Source organism: Serinus canaria, chromosome 1 (genome assembly GCF_022539315.1).
Source record: "Serinus canaria isolate serCan28SL12 chromosome 1, serCan2020, whole genome shotgun sequence".
Lineage (NCBI taxonomy): Eukaryota > Metazoa > Chordata > Aves > Passeriformes > Fringillidae > Serinus > Serinus canaria.
Window position 1 is genome coordinate 92,834,961 of NC_066313.1, and position 12,692 is coordinate 92,847,652.

Consider the following 12,692-nt stretch of genomic DNA (forward strand, 5'->3'; position numbering starts at 1 on the left):
GCTGCCAGTTTCCCTGGGAGAATGCTGGCGTAGATGGTGCCAAAGGCTTTACTGAAATCCAGGCAGACAGCATTTCCCTCATCCACTAGGAAGGTAACCTGGCCATCTAAGGAGATCACATTGGCCAAGCAGGACCTATATTTCCTCAACCCATGCTGGTTGTGCCTGATCCCCTGGTTGTTCTGTACATGCTATGTCATGGCATTCCATGAACTTAGTACTTTCAAAATCACAGTGGATAAGCAAGAGTGATTCCTAGCATGATTTCAGTTCCATCCAGGTCAGAGAACCCAGAAGTATTTCCCAGTCTGAGTGCTGGAGCTATATTCTGATTCTGTATTTGAGCTAGATGCAAATCTTCACCTTCTCCTTTCCTTCCCTAAAGTGGCCATTTTGTGCATTTCTAAAGTAAGACAGAGCGGTGTTGCAGGTTATCAGTCTAGATATTTGAAATCCGTTTTGCCATTAGCCAAATAAAATCTAAACAAAGAAAGAAAAAAGAAACAAAAATAATAAATTCATTCCTTTGTTTCTTTTTTCCCTCCCCCAAACTATTCTCAAGATATATGAAAGACTCTAGACAGCATATAACAATCTAGCAAAGTCTAGATTCTTCATCCATTTTTTTTGGTGGAATATTTTCTCTGGTTTTGCAAATAAAGGCAATATATTGTTCTAAAAAGTTGAATTCCTCAGGCATATTTCTATTAGTCTTCTCTAGAAAACTACTTCTAGTCTGAGATATCTTCTTATAGAAAATTCAGTGCTTATTTATTCATAGAAAATGTATGTACTAGAAATAATCAATCCTAATACACATCAGAGCAGAAAAAGAAATTGGTGTAAACTAATAAAAAATGTTGTGATTAACTTTTTTCATCTATTCTCTTCCACCTGTACCTGCAACTTCTGCCTGTCTAAACAAAAATCTGAGTACATACTAGAAATTACCATGGATTAAGAACTAAAATTCTGATAAAACATACTCTTCCTTAACAAGAATCATCTAGAGGGGACAAATAAATTTATAAGATAAATTTATCTCTAAAATTCACTTAAGTTCTAAGCCTATTTAGTAAAATATGCATCAATCATGTTCGTTTCCACCACCTCCTGTCATTCACCTCTATCCTCAACTTTTCAGAGTCACAATGTCAAGAAGGTTAATGCAGTTACATGAATTTGTGATGGACCATTTCACTCAGATTCGCTAAGGCAAACACATATAGCTGGCTGGTAAACAATTTACTCCACAAAGAACAAGTTCTTCTTAGCTGAAAAAAGACCTCTGCCAAATCAATACATTAAATGATGGGATATTAGCTGCCAAAGAAGGGGGAAATCCTGGAACCTGACTCTCCTTTTTTAAGCACCAGATACTTCTAGACACTCAGATATTGGGCACAGTGTCATTGAAGGCAGTGGTATAAACCAATGCAAAAACAGCATTAATGAGATCTTAGTCATGCTTTTAATCTTTTAACGATACAGTTCACAGCAAGCAAAGAAAAATTGCTCTCAAAATTGCTGTTGTATGCAATATGTCCATTTATATAAACAGGGGAAGCGTGCTTGTTAAGAACATGAAAGGCTAGCACTCTTCAACCTCTGAGGAAAAATTGCTTTCTTCTGTCTGCTTTATTTCTTAGCAAATTTTGAGCTAAACAGAGTATATAAATTCTGTTTTAAAATGTGAACAGAAAAAAGTTCTCTAACTATGGAATATAACTTAGATGAAAAATAATGGTTAAGCAGCACCTGCATGGTCTTTATCAACTATTACATTAATATCTAAGTGATATACATGAGTAGGATGAAGGCACATTTTACTCCAATTTTCTTTCCCTCACCCCCATGTACCAGTGACAGAACCATTAAAACCCACAGTTTGTTAAGCCTGCCTTTATATAATCCCAGGTAAATTTCTTCACATTCTTCATGCACTTTTCTGAAAAAAAAAAACAAAAAAAACTACCAAAAACACTCCAAACAAACAAAACCACCCCAACCTCCTGCAAAAACCTCAACAAAACAAAACAATCCAATACTCCAAAAACCCAAGTATTTAAAATGAAGCAAAAAAGATGACTTTTCATGATTCTTGGGACAAACAGCTTCAAAAAAAAAACCCAAACAAGCAAACATTCCTAACTAAAAATATATTCAGTGATGATACCAATAACTATTTCATAGAAATATTTTACTAGGACAAAAAAATTTAAAATATTTTGCGAAGAAAGACTCCATTTCAAAGCATACAATCTAGATTTCTACAGAGGGATGATGATATCAAAAACTGTACTTTTACCTTTACCAGTAAGGTCAAGATACATTGTACCTCCTCAAACTAAATGAAACCTTCATGTTCAAAAGCATCAACTCCTGTTGTAAATCCAAATCGATCTATGTCCTGCTGGTTGAAGTTCTCCAGAGCACAGTATGCGAACTGCCACTCCTCCTACCTACTATACTCTCTATGCTCTTGTGTGTCTACTATCCCTGTGTGCCATCAAGTTCTTTTTCTGCAGAAGTCAATCATGTTAACCTTCCTTTGAAACTGGTCATCTGTCTGCAACTCAGTGCCTGTTTACAGACTGACTAGGATGGGCCTCTTGAGGCAGTAATAAGTAAGAGAAGGAAAACACCCCAACATGCTGGGGGTGATGAGTAAGAGGGGGAGGGGTTAGGTCATTTAGGAAGCATCATCATCTTTCACAGAGAAGGTAAGAACTGGAATATGCAACCTCAGAAATGAATATGCTTAGTGTTTAGCTTTCAGGCTTTGAGAGCTAGAAGTGGTGTTACAAGTGCTATCACTGCTGTTAAGAAACCCATTAATTGTCTCCCAAAATGGAACTGCCAATTCTCCATCATCTTTATTGATGTCTCAGGCTCCAGACAGTATATTCTCCTATTTACACATTTTGTTTCCTCTTGAATAAACCAGCTCTAACTGGTTTCGGGAAACAGTGAAGTATCAAGCTTCACCAAATGACCATTCTCCAGGGGCAAACAGAAAATTATACCCACCACAGAAGGATCCTTCTGTGAAGTGTTATTATCCAGTGATCATTTACTTATATACAAAATGCAAGGCTTATTTAGCTTTACAGTCTTATGTATTTAATAGCTAAGAGAATTCAGCACACTGGCACTATTACAACAGCTCCCATTGCCTGTCCTTTCTACAGCATTGCTAGTGTAACTTCTACATAGCTAATGTAATTTTCATTGCCAGAACAATAAATCCTTCTCAAAAAGAAACTCAAACTCAGCATAAGAGAACTGCTAATGCAAAACACCCAAGGATTAATGGAGTTTCCACTTCATTGGTCATCATATTGACCAGTATTACACCTTTATTTTTGTCCTGAGTGGAAAACATCTCACAGGCTCTGGGATGCTAAGACAAATAAAAAAGTTACAGAAAAAGAAAAACAAACAACAGGAACAAAAACTTGCAGAAATAAATAAAGAGAAAATAAAATATTCTAACTACATGCTGTAATGTTGGTTTTCTCAAACTAAAACTTTTATAGACAAGACAGATTTGGACTAGAGGAAAATTCACTAGAACATCTTATTTCCAAAGCCAACAGGAAAAATAAAATGCAGATTGAAAATTGCAAGGATAAATGTACATTTGCTACTCTACAGCACAAGAGAGGGTCAGCCAACTCTTCTAGGGAGGAACTTTTGCTTCTGCTTCCATGCCTCTCTATGACCATAATAGCTTGGTGTAAGAGTATAGGAACATGCTAATTATACCATTAATTCCCTGCATTTCAGTAACATCAAACCTCTGTACCAGATCAGGGTAGATAAACCTCATGCCTTTTATAGTACAACAGTATAAAAAGTTTACTGGCGCTTCTAGGTTTTGTTTTGTTTTGTTTTTTTTTTTTTTTTTTTTTTTTTTTAACATAAGTGCCAAGTTACCTGCATTCTATATTCCTAACACACTGTATTTGAAAAATCTCTATATAAAGATGACATCAAACTAATAGAAACAAGAAGCAGTTGTCTTCAAAAACTGTAACTCACACTTAACTACAAGATCTTGACAAAAAGAAAGACATAATAAATGTAGGATTAAACAAAGAAATGTATTTTCTTAATTAGACTCTTTAGATTTAAGCAGTAAGTCCACCTGCACTCTAACTTGTATATCTGAAGTAAATCAAATAATATCACAATGAGCATGAAATTAACACGCTAGCTTTCTTATCCAGCTCCATGACTAATTTCCAGTTATGCCAACTGCTATTATTTAATCTGTAAAAACCACTGGATCTACATCATCCATCCCCAAATTCACCACCTGCACATTTGAAAACTACACATACTGAACATTTCTAATTCAAGAAGCAGACCTACTGCTGGCTGTGTTAATACAAATTCACAGCCTCAGGCACCACAGCTCATCTGTCCAGCTGTGTATAATTTGCAGGAAGTTCTACTTCCCCTCATGCCATTGTGTACAGAGAACTTATCTTTGCTTTCATGTAGATCATATAAAATGCAGTAGGCAGACATAATAATAATTACATTATTGGTAGAGTTATATTTGGATTGGGAAACTATAGCAAACCAATCAGTGACTACATATCTGACTGAGAAGAAACACTATGATTGATGAATGCTTCCCTGAAGTGCTGCATTGGACCTTCTGCATTGAAATTTGGGTGAAGGGTACATTTCATACAGCACCAACTCACTAGTTGCTTCCTCTAGTTGTTAATCATAATCACTTTCCATTATTTGCCTAAGACATCCAGTGAAATTCAGATGCATTCCTATCAATAAAAAAATGTCAGAGAGTTTTGGCAATGGCAGATGTACCAAAGATTTACATTGAGCTTCACCTCTTCTTGAATAATTCTTTGGAATCCAGGAGAGGATTTTTGTCCCCTTTTTTGTCATAAATCACCTATAGAAGAATACTAAAATCTATGATCCAAAAACATTGCAACTGAGCATCCAGGAGAATTATTTACCAGTGTTAAAATGCAAGTTTGAAGAGTTGGCAAGAAATTGAGCACCACCACAAGTAATGAGATAACTGAATCAAAAGGTGAGCAGACTGGTTGTGAATACTCCATCTAAAACACGCCCAGTTCCTTTGACAAATAAATCCAAGAAACTTCAGAAAGAAATCACAGATGGAAGCAAGTCTGTATAACCATTTGTCTTTATAAACACAGTCACCAATAAAACATGAGTTGAGAAAACATGGTCCTGTATCATCTAGCATACTCTTTTAGTGTGCATAATCATCCATGCTTACAACAAGCTCTTCGAGGAAGGGATGGAGATGCATTATTTTTCAGAGTCTATGCCTTCTTTTTTTGTTTTCAAACAAAGGTTTGAATATAATTTCTTTAGCAGAAATTAATGGGAAGTTGGAGAAAAATTTTAAATTTTTTTTTTATAATTATAAAAATTATATATGATATTGACAGCTCTATGGAAATACTCCATACCATTTTATCCAAATACTACTTTCTCCCAGAACCTGACCAAAAGCCTCTTGAACTTAACAGGTATCTTTACACTGAATCCAAGAGACCTCATTTCATGACACTAATCTGTCAATGGTCCATTTATCTTGGTCCTGTTGCACAGGTCTTTTAATGTTAATGGTTTATGCTATGTCCAGTAAAACAATTAGTAAAAAAATGCGTTGTACATTAGAGAGCATATGGCGTATATCTTATATGGTGTTCTACATGAATAATATATTAATTTTGTTTGTTTGAAAAGATGTGTCTGGAAAACATTCACAATAGATCAGAAAAGGTAGAATCATATCTCAAAGAATAAATATATTTGTTATACAATTTCAAGGTAATTTGTTCTGTATATGACCAAGTACTCAGAAGAGGTATTTCATGCATAAGTGGTATATAAGTGATAAATCATATATATGTTGGAGTAAAGTAAGTAAAGAAATAAAGAGAAAGGGTGGGGGGAAGAAAAGCCTATTTTTTTTCAGAGAAAGAATTCTTAGTTATATAATTAAACTACTGATAATTGTTAAGTAAACCCCTGTTCTTTTTAATTGCAGAGTTCTTTGGAGTCTCTGCAAAAACCTTTATTTAAGAGGAGAAAAACTGTCTGGCAAGTCTACTTCCAAGCATAAGATTTCTGCAAAACCTAAGTCTAAAATCAGTACCACAAAAATCAGTAGAAAGATATATGAATAAAGAATAGAAATCTGACTTGATTCAAAATTCTTTTATTTCAAAAGAGGCTATCAGCTTTGTCCTGGTTTTATTCCATTTGGATGGATACAAAGTAAGGTCTTTATATATCAGAAGTCAGAATTTGATGTATAATGCAGTATGTGTTTATTGGAATAGAACAAACAGATATTTGCAGATAATTACTTCAAAATCTGTTTTGGAGCAAAACCACATACCAAGCAAGAGATTTTTTTGAAGTCTGTTCATTTACTTTCTACCAGCGTTTAAAACTGTGAAATAAACCCAATTACATAAAATATACCTAATTTATTTGAGCCCTCTCCATGCTATTTCTCTAAACAGATTTTTGAACGACTTGGAGGCATTAAACCGCATATCTTCTCCCTAAGGGTCCAAAGTGATGTTAAGACTTCAAGAAGCTTGTTCACTAACCCAGCTACATCTGACAACAGTATCGCAAGATCACCACATGATGGCACTGACTAAGATCAGTGGTCAGTCCTGGAAAGACCATTCACCTGACAGCAACCCTACTACAGAGCTTGAAAATATCTTCCTTCTGGGTCTGTACTGGGACTGCAGCCCACACAGACACTACAGTAACAGCAATTTTCAAAATAATCAAGCCATTAGACCACTTCAATTAACGCTTTGGGTCAGAAATCCTATTCATGATTGTCGTCATTCATTTCTGGCTGTCCTAGACCTCTTCTAATTGGCAATGACTACCTCCAGCTGGAGGACAAAGGAAACGTCTTCCCTCTGAACTGTCTGAACAGAGAAGCTGTGGTCTTTCTCATTTTGTCTGCTGTATTCAACAGATGCAAATCTGAAAAATATTGCTAGATGGAAGTTTGCTACCACCAAATCATGCCAGTATTATTTCACGTATCATCTTTTATGGTTAAACATTGAAGGGGCTTAGTCCTAATGATCTGTGTAATTAAATTTCAAAAGCATTTAAATTCATTTCAAAATAAATTCATACACAAATAAATACAAATTTCTATTTATATTCATACTATATACGAAATTGTAAGAGTAACTGCAGAGTCAGTAAGAGTACCACTCATTTTCAAAGCTTTCCTCTCTTAAAAGGCTCAGCCTTCCCATCAATTTTCAAATCTCAGTTAGCACACAAATAACAGAAGATAGACAAGCATAGAAAATCCTAACCCTCCACTAAAGCTCTCCAGTGGTACACACTTACTGAAATACGTCCTATGACAAGGAGTGGTGTGTGGGCTCAGCGCAGAAGACAGCTGAAAGAATCATACATTGTGACATCAGTGACTACAATTTATTTTTAGATTATTACAGTACAAATCTGAACATTCCTAGCTAGGGATTGTTCCAGCATGTGGTAATGCATTTGGTTTGAATTAGCCATGACACTGGTAAAGCCCCACTGCAGATCTCACAGGATAAGCCAGTGTTCTACAGAGGCTGCTTCTATTCACTCCTGTGTCAGCTATGCATGCAAGCCATAAAGTAACCCTGTTTCATATACAGCTTATTTTTAATGTCAAAATTCATCTCCATTTGTTTACATGGGGGAAGAGCTTAAAGAGGGATGAGCTTGCTGGAAATGTTTCCAGAAAAACTTCCTACTTTTTAAATTCAACCATTGCTGACTGTCTATTAAATTGTATCTTTCAGTTTTCTATTCTCTTTCCTTATATCCAAGTTGAGAAAACTTTATTGTCATTGTGTCTTATCTCATTGCAAAAAATTTTCCAAGAGTATTGCCAATAAAACTTGTTACTTGCTCTTTCTCCACTAGACAGCAAAGTGTTTTTTCTCATGGGTGTTTGGGGTTTTTTTATTGGTGCTTTTTTATTTTTCTTTCAAATCCAATCTGGGGACTACTAAAACAAACACAATGAGAAGTGGAGAACTATTAAAAGGTGACATAGTTGAGTACATAACCTTGTCAGATGTGAGGATCAAAATGGCTCACAGCATAAATGCTTTACTAACATTTCTTATGAGTACTTGAGTTGAATTATGACAGAGGATAGCTATAGCTGGACATGAGATATTTACATTGATTTGTGCAGCTTTTGTTTATATTTTATTAGATTTTTATTACTGTAAAGACTCCCAGCCTTGTAATGCTGTGCACAAAACTAACCAATTTACTCATGCAGAAGAGATCTTGAATCCTGATGACAAGTCTTCAAGCTACAGAATGACTAAATTATATCCTGGTTATAGCACGATGCTTATTCCTGTCCTACCCAGGTGGAGCTGTTCTTTACACTATGTGATTCAGCCATCAAATAGCAGTGTGAGTGCTTGAAAGGCCAAGAGGAGGCTGTATTGAGAACCTGTCAAAAACAAACGTGCAAACCTCTATGTAGCAATCAGCAAGTGTTGCTTGAATCAATCTTTTGTTAAAAAATAAAAAAGGCCAAACAGATCCTTGTTTCTCTATAATATTTTTAATACAGAGCTCCAGTTAAATAGGTTTTCTTTCTGCCTCTTGCCTCCATCTCTGCATGACAGGTCTCCAGCTGAAGGATGCTATTAGGATTGACATTTTTATCAAATGTAAACATTTTCAGGTGAATGATCTGCCCAAGAACATGGGATTAGCTGAAGATAAAGTATTTGGAAGACTACAAAATATATAGGCTAGCACAGCATCTCCAGTAAAGCTCCCAGTTTTATCACTTGCCCTAATTTAATCCAGTTGGCCTGTTCCTTCCTGCTATGAGGCTTGCTTTTGTTCGCTCGCATTGTGATGACTTTAAAAGAAATGACACTGATCACTATGTTTTGCTGATCAAGAAAAAAACATAGGGAATTTTGGAATTTCCAGTCTATGTTTTTGTGATACAGTGCTGCATTTTAAAACAATAGTGGGTGAGTAATCACTCCCTCCAGAAATGCAAAAGGATAATGTATTTTCTTATCTATATGAATGTATTCCAGTAGAGATCAAAACTAAGGGCCATTATATTCAATGAAAAATTTAAAAAAATAAAAAAAGTATTCAAATTAAGTTAGCTCGGTCCTCTTGAGAAACAAGATAATTCAGAGCTAATTTGATTTTTTTTTTTAATTTTTTATTCAATATAAGACCAAGATTTCTGGGATGTCAAACTGAATTTCAGTTTTAGTATTTGGTACAGCTTAATAGGTTGCTCTTGCACACGGCCACCAAAAAAAAATTGGATCTGTACAATACACTGGCATATGAATAGAGAAGAGAGAGAAAGGGTAATAATAGCTGTATTTATATACAAAGGACTAATAATTTCATGATTATAAAAATCATGTCAAAATTAAATTTCTTTTTCTATTATTCTGAGAAAATTACATGCCACCATAGACATTGCTGTTTTGAGTAACCAGAAACTGCATGACATGTTTTCATGGTTCTCAAACCTTAATGATTCATTGGAATATGATTCATAACACAATGCATGCAACCCTCTACTCAGCAATATAAGCAAAAAATACTTGGAATTTCCTGCCTTAATGCACATCTATATAAAGGCTACCTATACAGAAGCCTACACAGATATTAATAGATCGGACATAAAGTAAGTAAAATGAAAATAAAATGCAGAGTTCATTTGACGTATGCAATCAGTTCACTTTTACAATGCAAAGCAGTGTTCTTAGCTAAGAATTAAACCTAGTGGAAATAATTGCTCCTTAAGGTGACAGAGTTTATTTCTTTAGTGCTAACTGAGGTTTTATATATCTAATAAAAATTTTTGTCCCACATGATATGGGAAATAATATTACCCTTTAATACATGAGATCTGCATTAGCAGATGTATTTATGTTTAGGAAGAGATGAACAGCAGGGATTTCCATTTTGGTGTAACTGTAAATTCCTCCAATTAAGCTTTGCATTCTAATCTCCTAAACACATGCATGTATGTCCTTAACGTTATTAATTTAAAACCAAACCGGCTTGCTTTCAAAACTGATCAAACATCAGGCTGAAGGGGTGTTTTCAAGGGTGGTGTGGGGGCTATATTTGGGTTTTGGTGGCGGTGTCGGTTTCTCTCCAAATACCAAACATCCGAACTCGGCCGTGCGTTTCAGCCATCCCTACGAAAGGCAGCAGCAGCACCCCGGAGGCTGCAGACGGACAGCCGGGCAGGGGCACCCTGAAGGGCAGCTCAGGCTCTGCCGTGCCCCCGGCTCCCCGCCCGGTCCCGGCGGTGCCGCCGCCCGCGCTCCCCGCCCGCCCCCGGCCCCGGTCCCGCGAGCGCCACAGCTCCGGGCGGCGCGGGGCGCGCGCGGGACGGCCCCGCGGCGGGGCGCGCGGCTCTGCGGCGCGGGGGGCGGCGGGCGCGCGGCTGGAAGGGCCCGCACCGCCACCTGGCGGCCGCGCCCCGCCTCTGCCGCCGCGTCCCCCGCAAACTTCTCTCCCCCCACGCCGCGCGCCCAAACCGGCCAAGTTTCCCGGCCGCGACGCCATCTATTCTTAGCCCCGCTCCAGGCACGACGGCGGGACACCCGCCCCGGTCCGCTCCCGCTGCCCGAGTCCCGCACCTTTCCGCAGCGGCTGCGCGGGACGCGCCCTGCCCGCCCCGACCCTGCGCGCCCGCGAGATGTGTGCGGGGGCGGGCGGGCGGAACGGCGGCTTCTCGGGCCCCGTCCGTCAGGGCGGCTGCGGCGGGGCCGCCCCCGCTCCCCGGGGCGCTGCGGGGATGCCGGCGGCCTCTCCCGCGGGGAAGGGGCAAAGCACGGCGGCCGCGGAGGCGCCTCACGCCGCCAGCCCCCGCCTCGCCCGCCCCCGCCCCAGCTTTGCAGAGAAGCCGATTTACTGCCGAGCTGGGGAGGAGTGTGTGTGGGGGGGGGGTGGGGGTGAGTGTTGGTGGTGCTTGCCTCTTTTTTTCTCCTTTTCTTTCCCCCCCGCCCCCCCTTCCCCCTTCCCCGCCACCGGTCCGCGCACGCTGGCTCTCCCCAGTGCCAGTCCCCGCTCCATCACGTGCGGAAGCCCATGCCCATCACAAAAGCAGGCATTTTACCCGTGCCCGGAAAGGAAATAAAGAAAGAAAAAGAAGAAAGGAGAAGGAGTAAAGAAAGGGGGGAAAATGGGGGGAAGGGGGGAAGAAAGGAAACCCACCACGGAATAGCTTAAGCGAAAGCGGGTGAACCGCTTAATCCCAGAAGATCCAAGATTTCCTCCGAGCAGCCGCCTCCCTTGTCCCCCTCCCGCCCGTCCCCGTCCCTGTCCCTTTTTGCTTTTTCGTGGCTGTGGTGGTGGCAAGGAAAGTGGTTAACCAAAACCCTACGTGTTGGTTTTGTGTTTCCCTGAAAACCACAGGCTCACACAGAGCATGAGGTACCGCTCCTGCCCCTCTTCGCGCTTGCAAGAAACTGTGGCTTCGCTCTTTCTTTCTCTGCCTGTACTGCAGATATTTTTCCCTCCTCTCCTCCACACTCTTCTGTTTATTTCCCTGTAAAGCAAAGCTACTTTGTAAACATCTCACACAGAACCTGAGAGCCTTTCCAAATAGCTGATTGCAGCAAAATGCCCCCAAACAAATTATGGTGCAAGGAAGATATAAGGGACAAGACCGAAGTGGGTAAAAAAGAAATGAATTTGCATAAATATGCATATGTGACAAGAAGATCGCGTGTGATGGTGGAAATGTCAAAAAGAAAGTATCGCTTTATCATGATGGGAAAAGTAAAAGCACAGACGACTGCAGCAAACTGCTCGCCCTTTGCCAGAGTACCAACTGCAACACCTCTCCCTCTCTTCCCCCACCCTCGCCGAGAAAAAAAAAAAAAAAAGGGGGGGGGGGGGAAGAACAGAAAAAAACAACAGGGAAAAAAAATGAAAATGAACACTCAAACTGCAAATCCGGTACTCCTACCTTAACACTGGGATAGCTGAAGAAGCATAGGGGTCTTTTTTACACAGCCAAAATCTTTCAGGAAATCCTCTCGGGCTATCATGCAGCCAGGATTATTCACATACGGTTCCTGCTCCCCTTTTTGGAATCCAAAGCGATTGGCTTCTCCAAAGGAATGCAACGACCACGAAAGGGGGGAAAAATTAAAAATAACAAGAAGAAAGACAACAACACTGGATTTGAAGGAAACTTGTGTTCTCGGTTGTAAGCGACCTACATTCAGGCAGAAAATTCATTGCAATCAGTGCGAGAGGGAGAGTTGAGTCTGCAAGTAGAAGCTGTGATTGCCTATGCAGAAAGACCGAGCCGCGGAGAGACTGATCTGCAAGGCAAGGCGAGCTGGGAGAGAGAGGGAGATGGGGGGGGGGGGGGGGAGAGAGAGAGGAGGGGGGGAGAGGTCCAGGCTGTACCAGGCGCTCTCCTCCCGCTATTGGACCAAACTGAATGAAATTCACAAAGCCGCCAGCCAATGGCTCCCCGCAGCCAGCCCAGCGCTACAGAAACCGCATCTCCATCCACAGCCCCCCGCGAAGGAGCGGCGCATCCCCGCGCGGAGCGGCGCCGGCGGAGCCGGGCCGGACACCGGGGGGCTGGA

At 40.1% G+C, this 12,692-nt stretch overlaps 1 protein-coding gene across 2 annotated transcripts in view; it reads right to left on the reverse strand.

The window, feature by feature from the left end:
- Positions 1-12,430, reverse strand: part of NLGN4X (neuroligin 4 X-linked) — a 163,466-nt gene extending 151,036 nt beyond the window's left edge. For both annotated transcript variants that reach the window (XM_009085481.4, XM_018909001.3), the window contains exon 1: positions 12,059-12,430. The gene's annotated coding sequence lies outside the window, so the exon portion shown is untranslated. The remainder of the gene's footprint in view (positions 1-12,058) is intronic.
- Between the last annotated feature and the right edge of the window lie 262 nt (positions 12,431-12,692).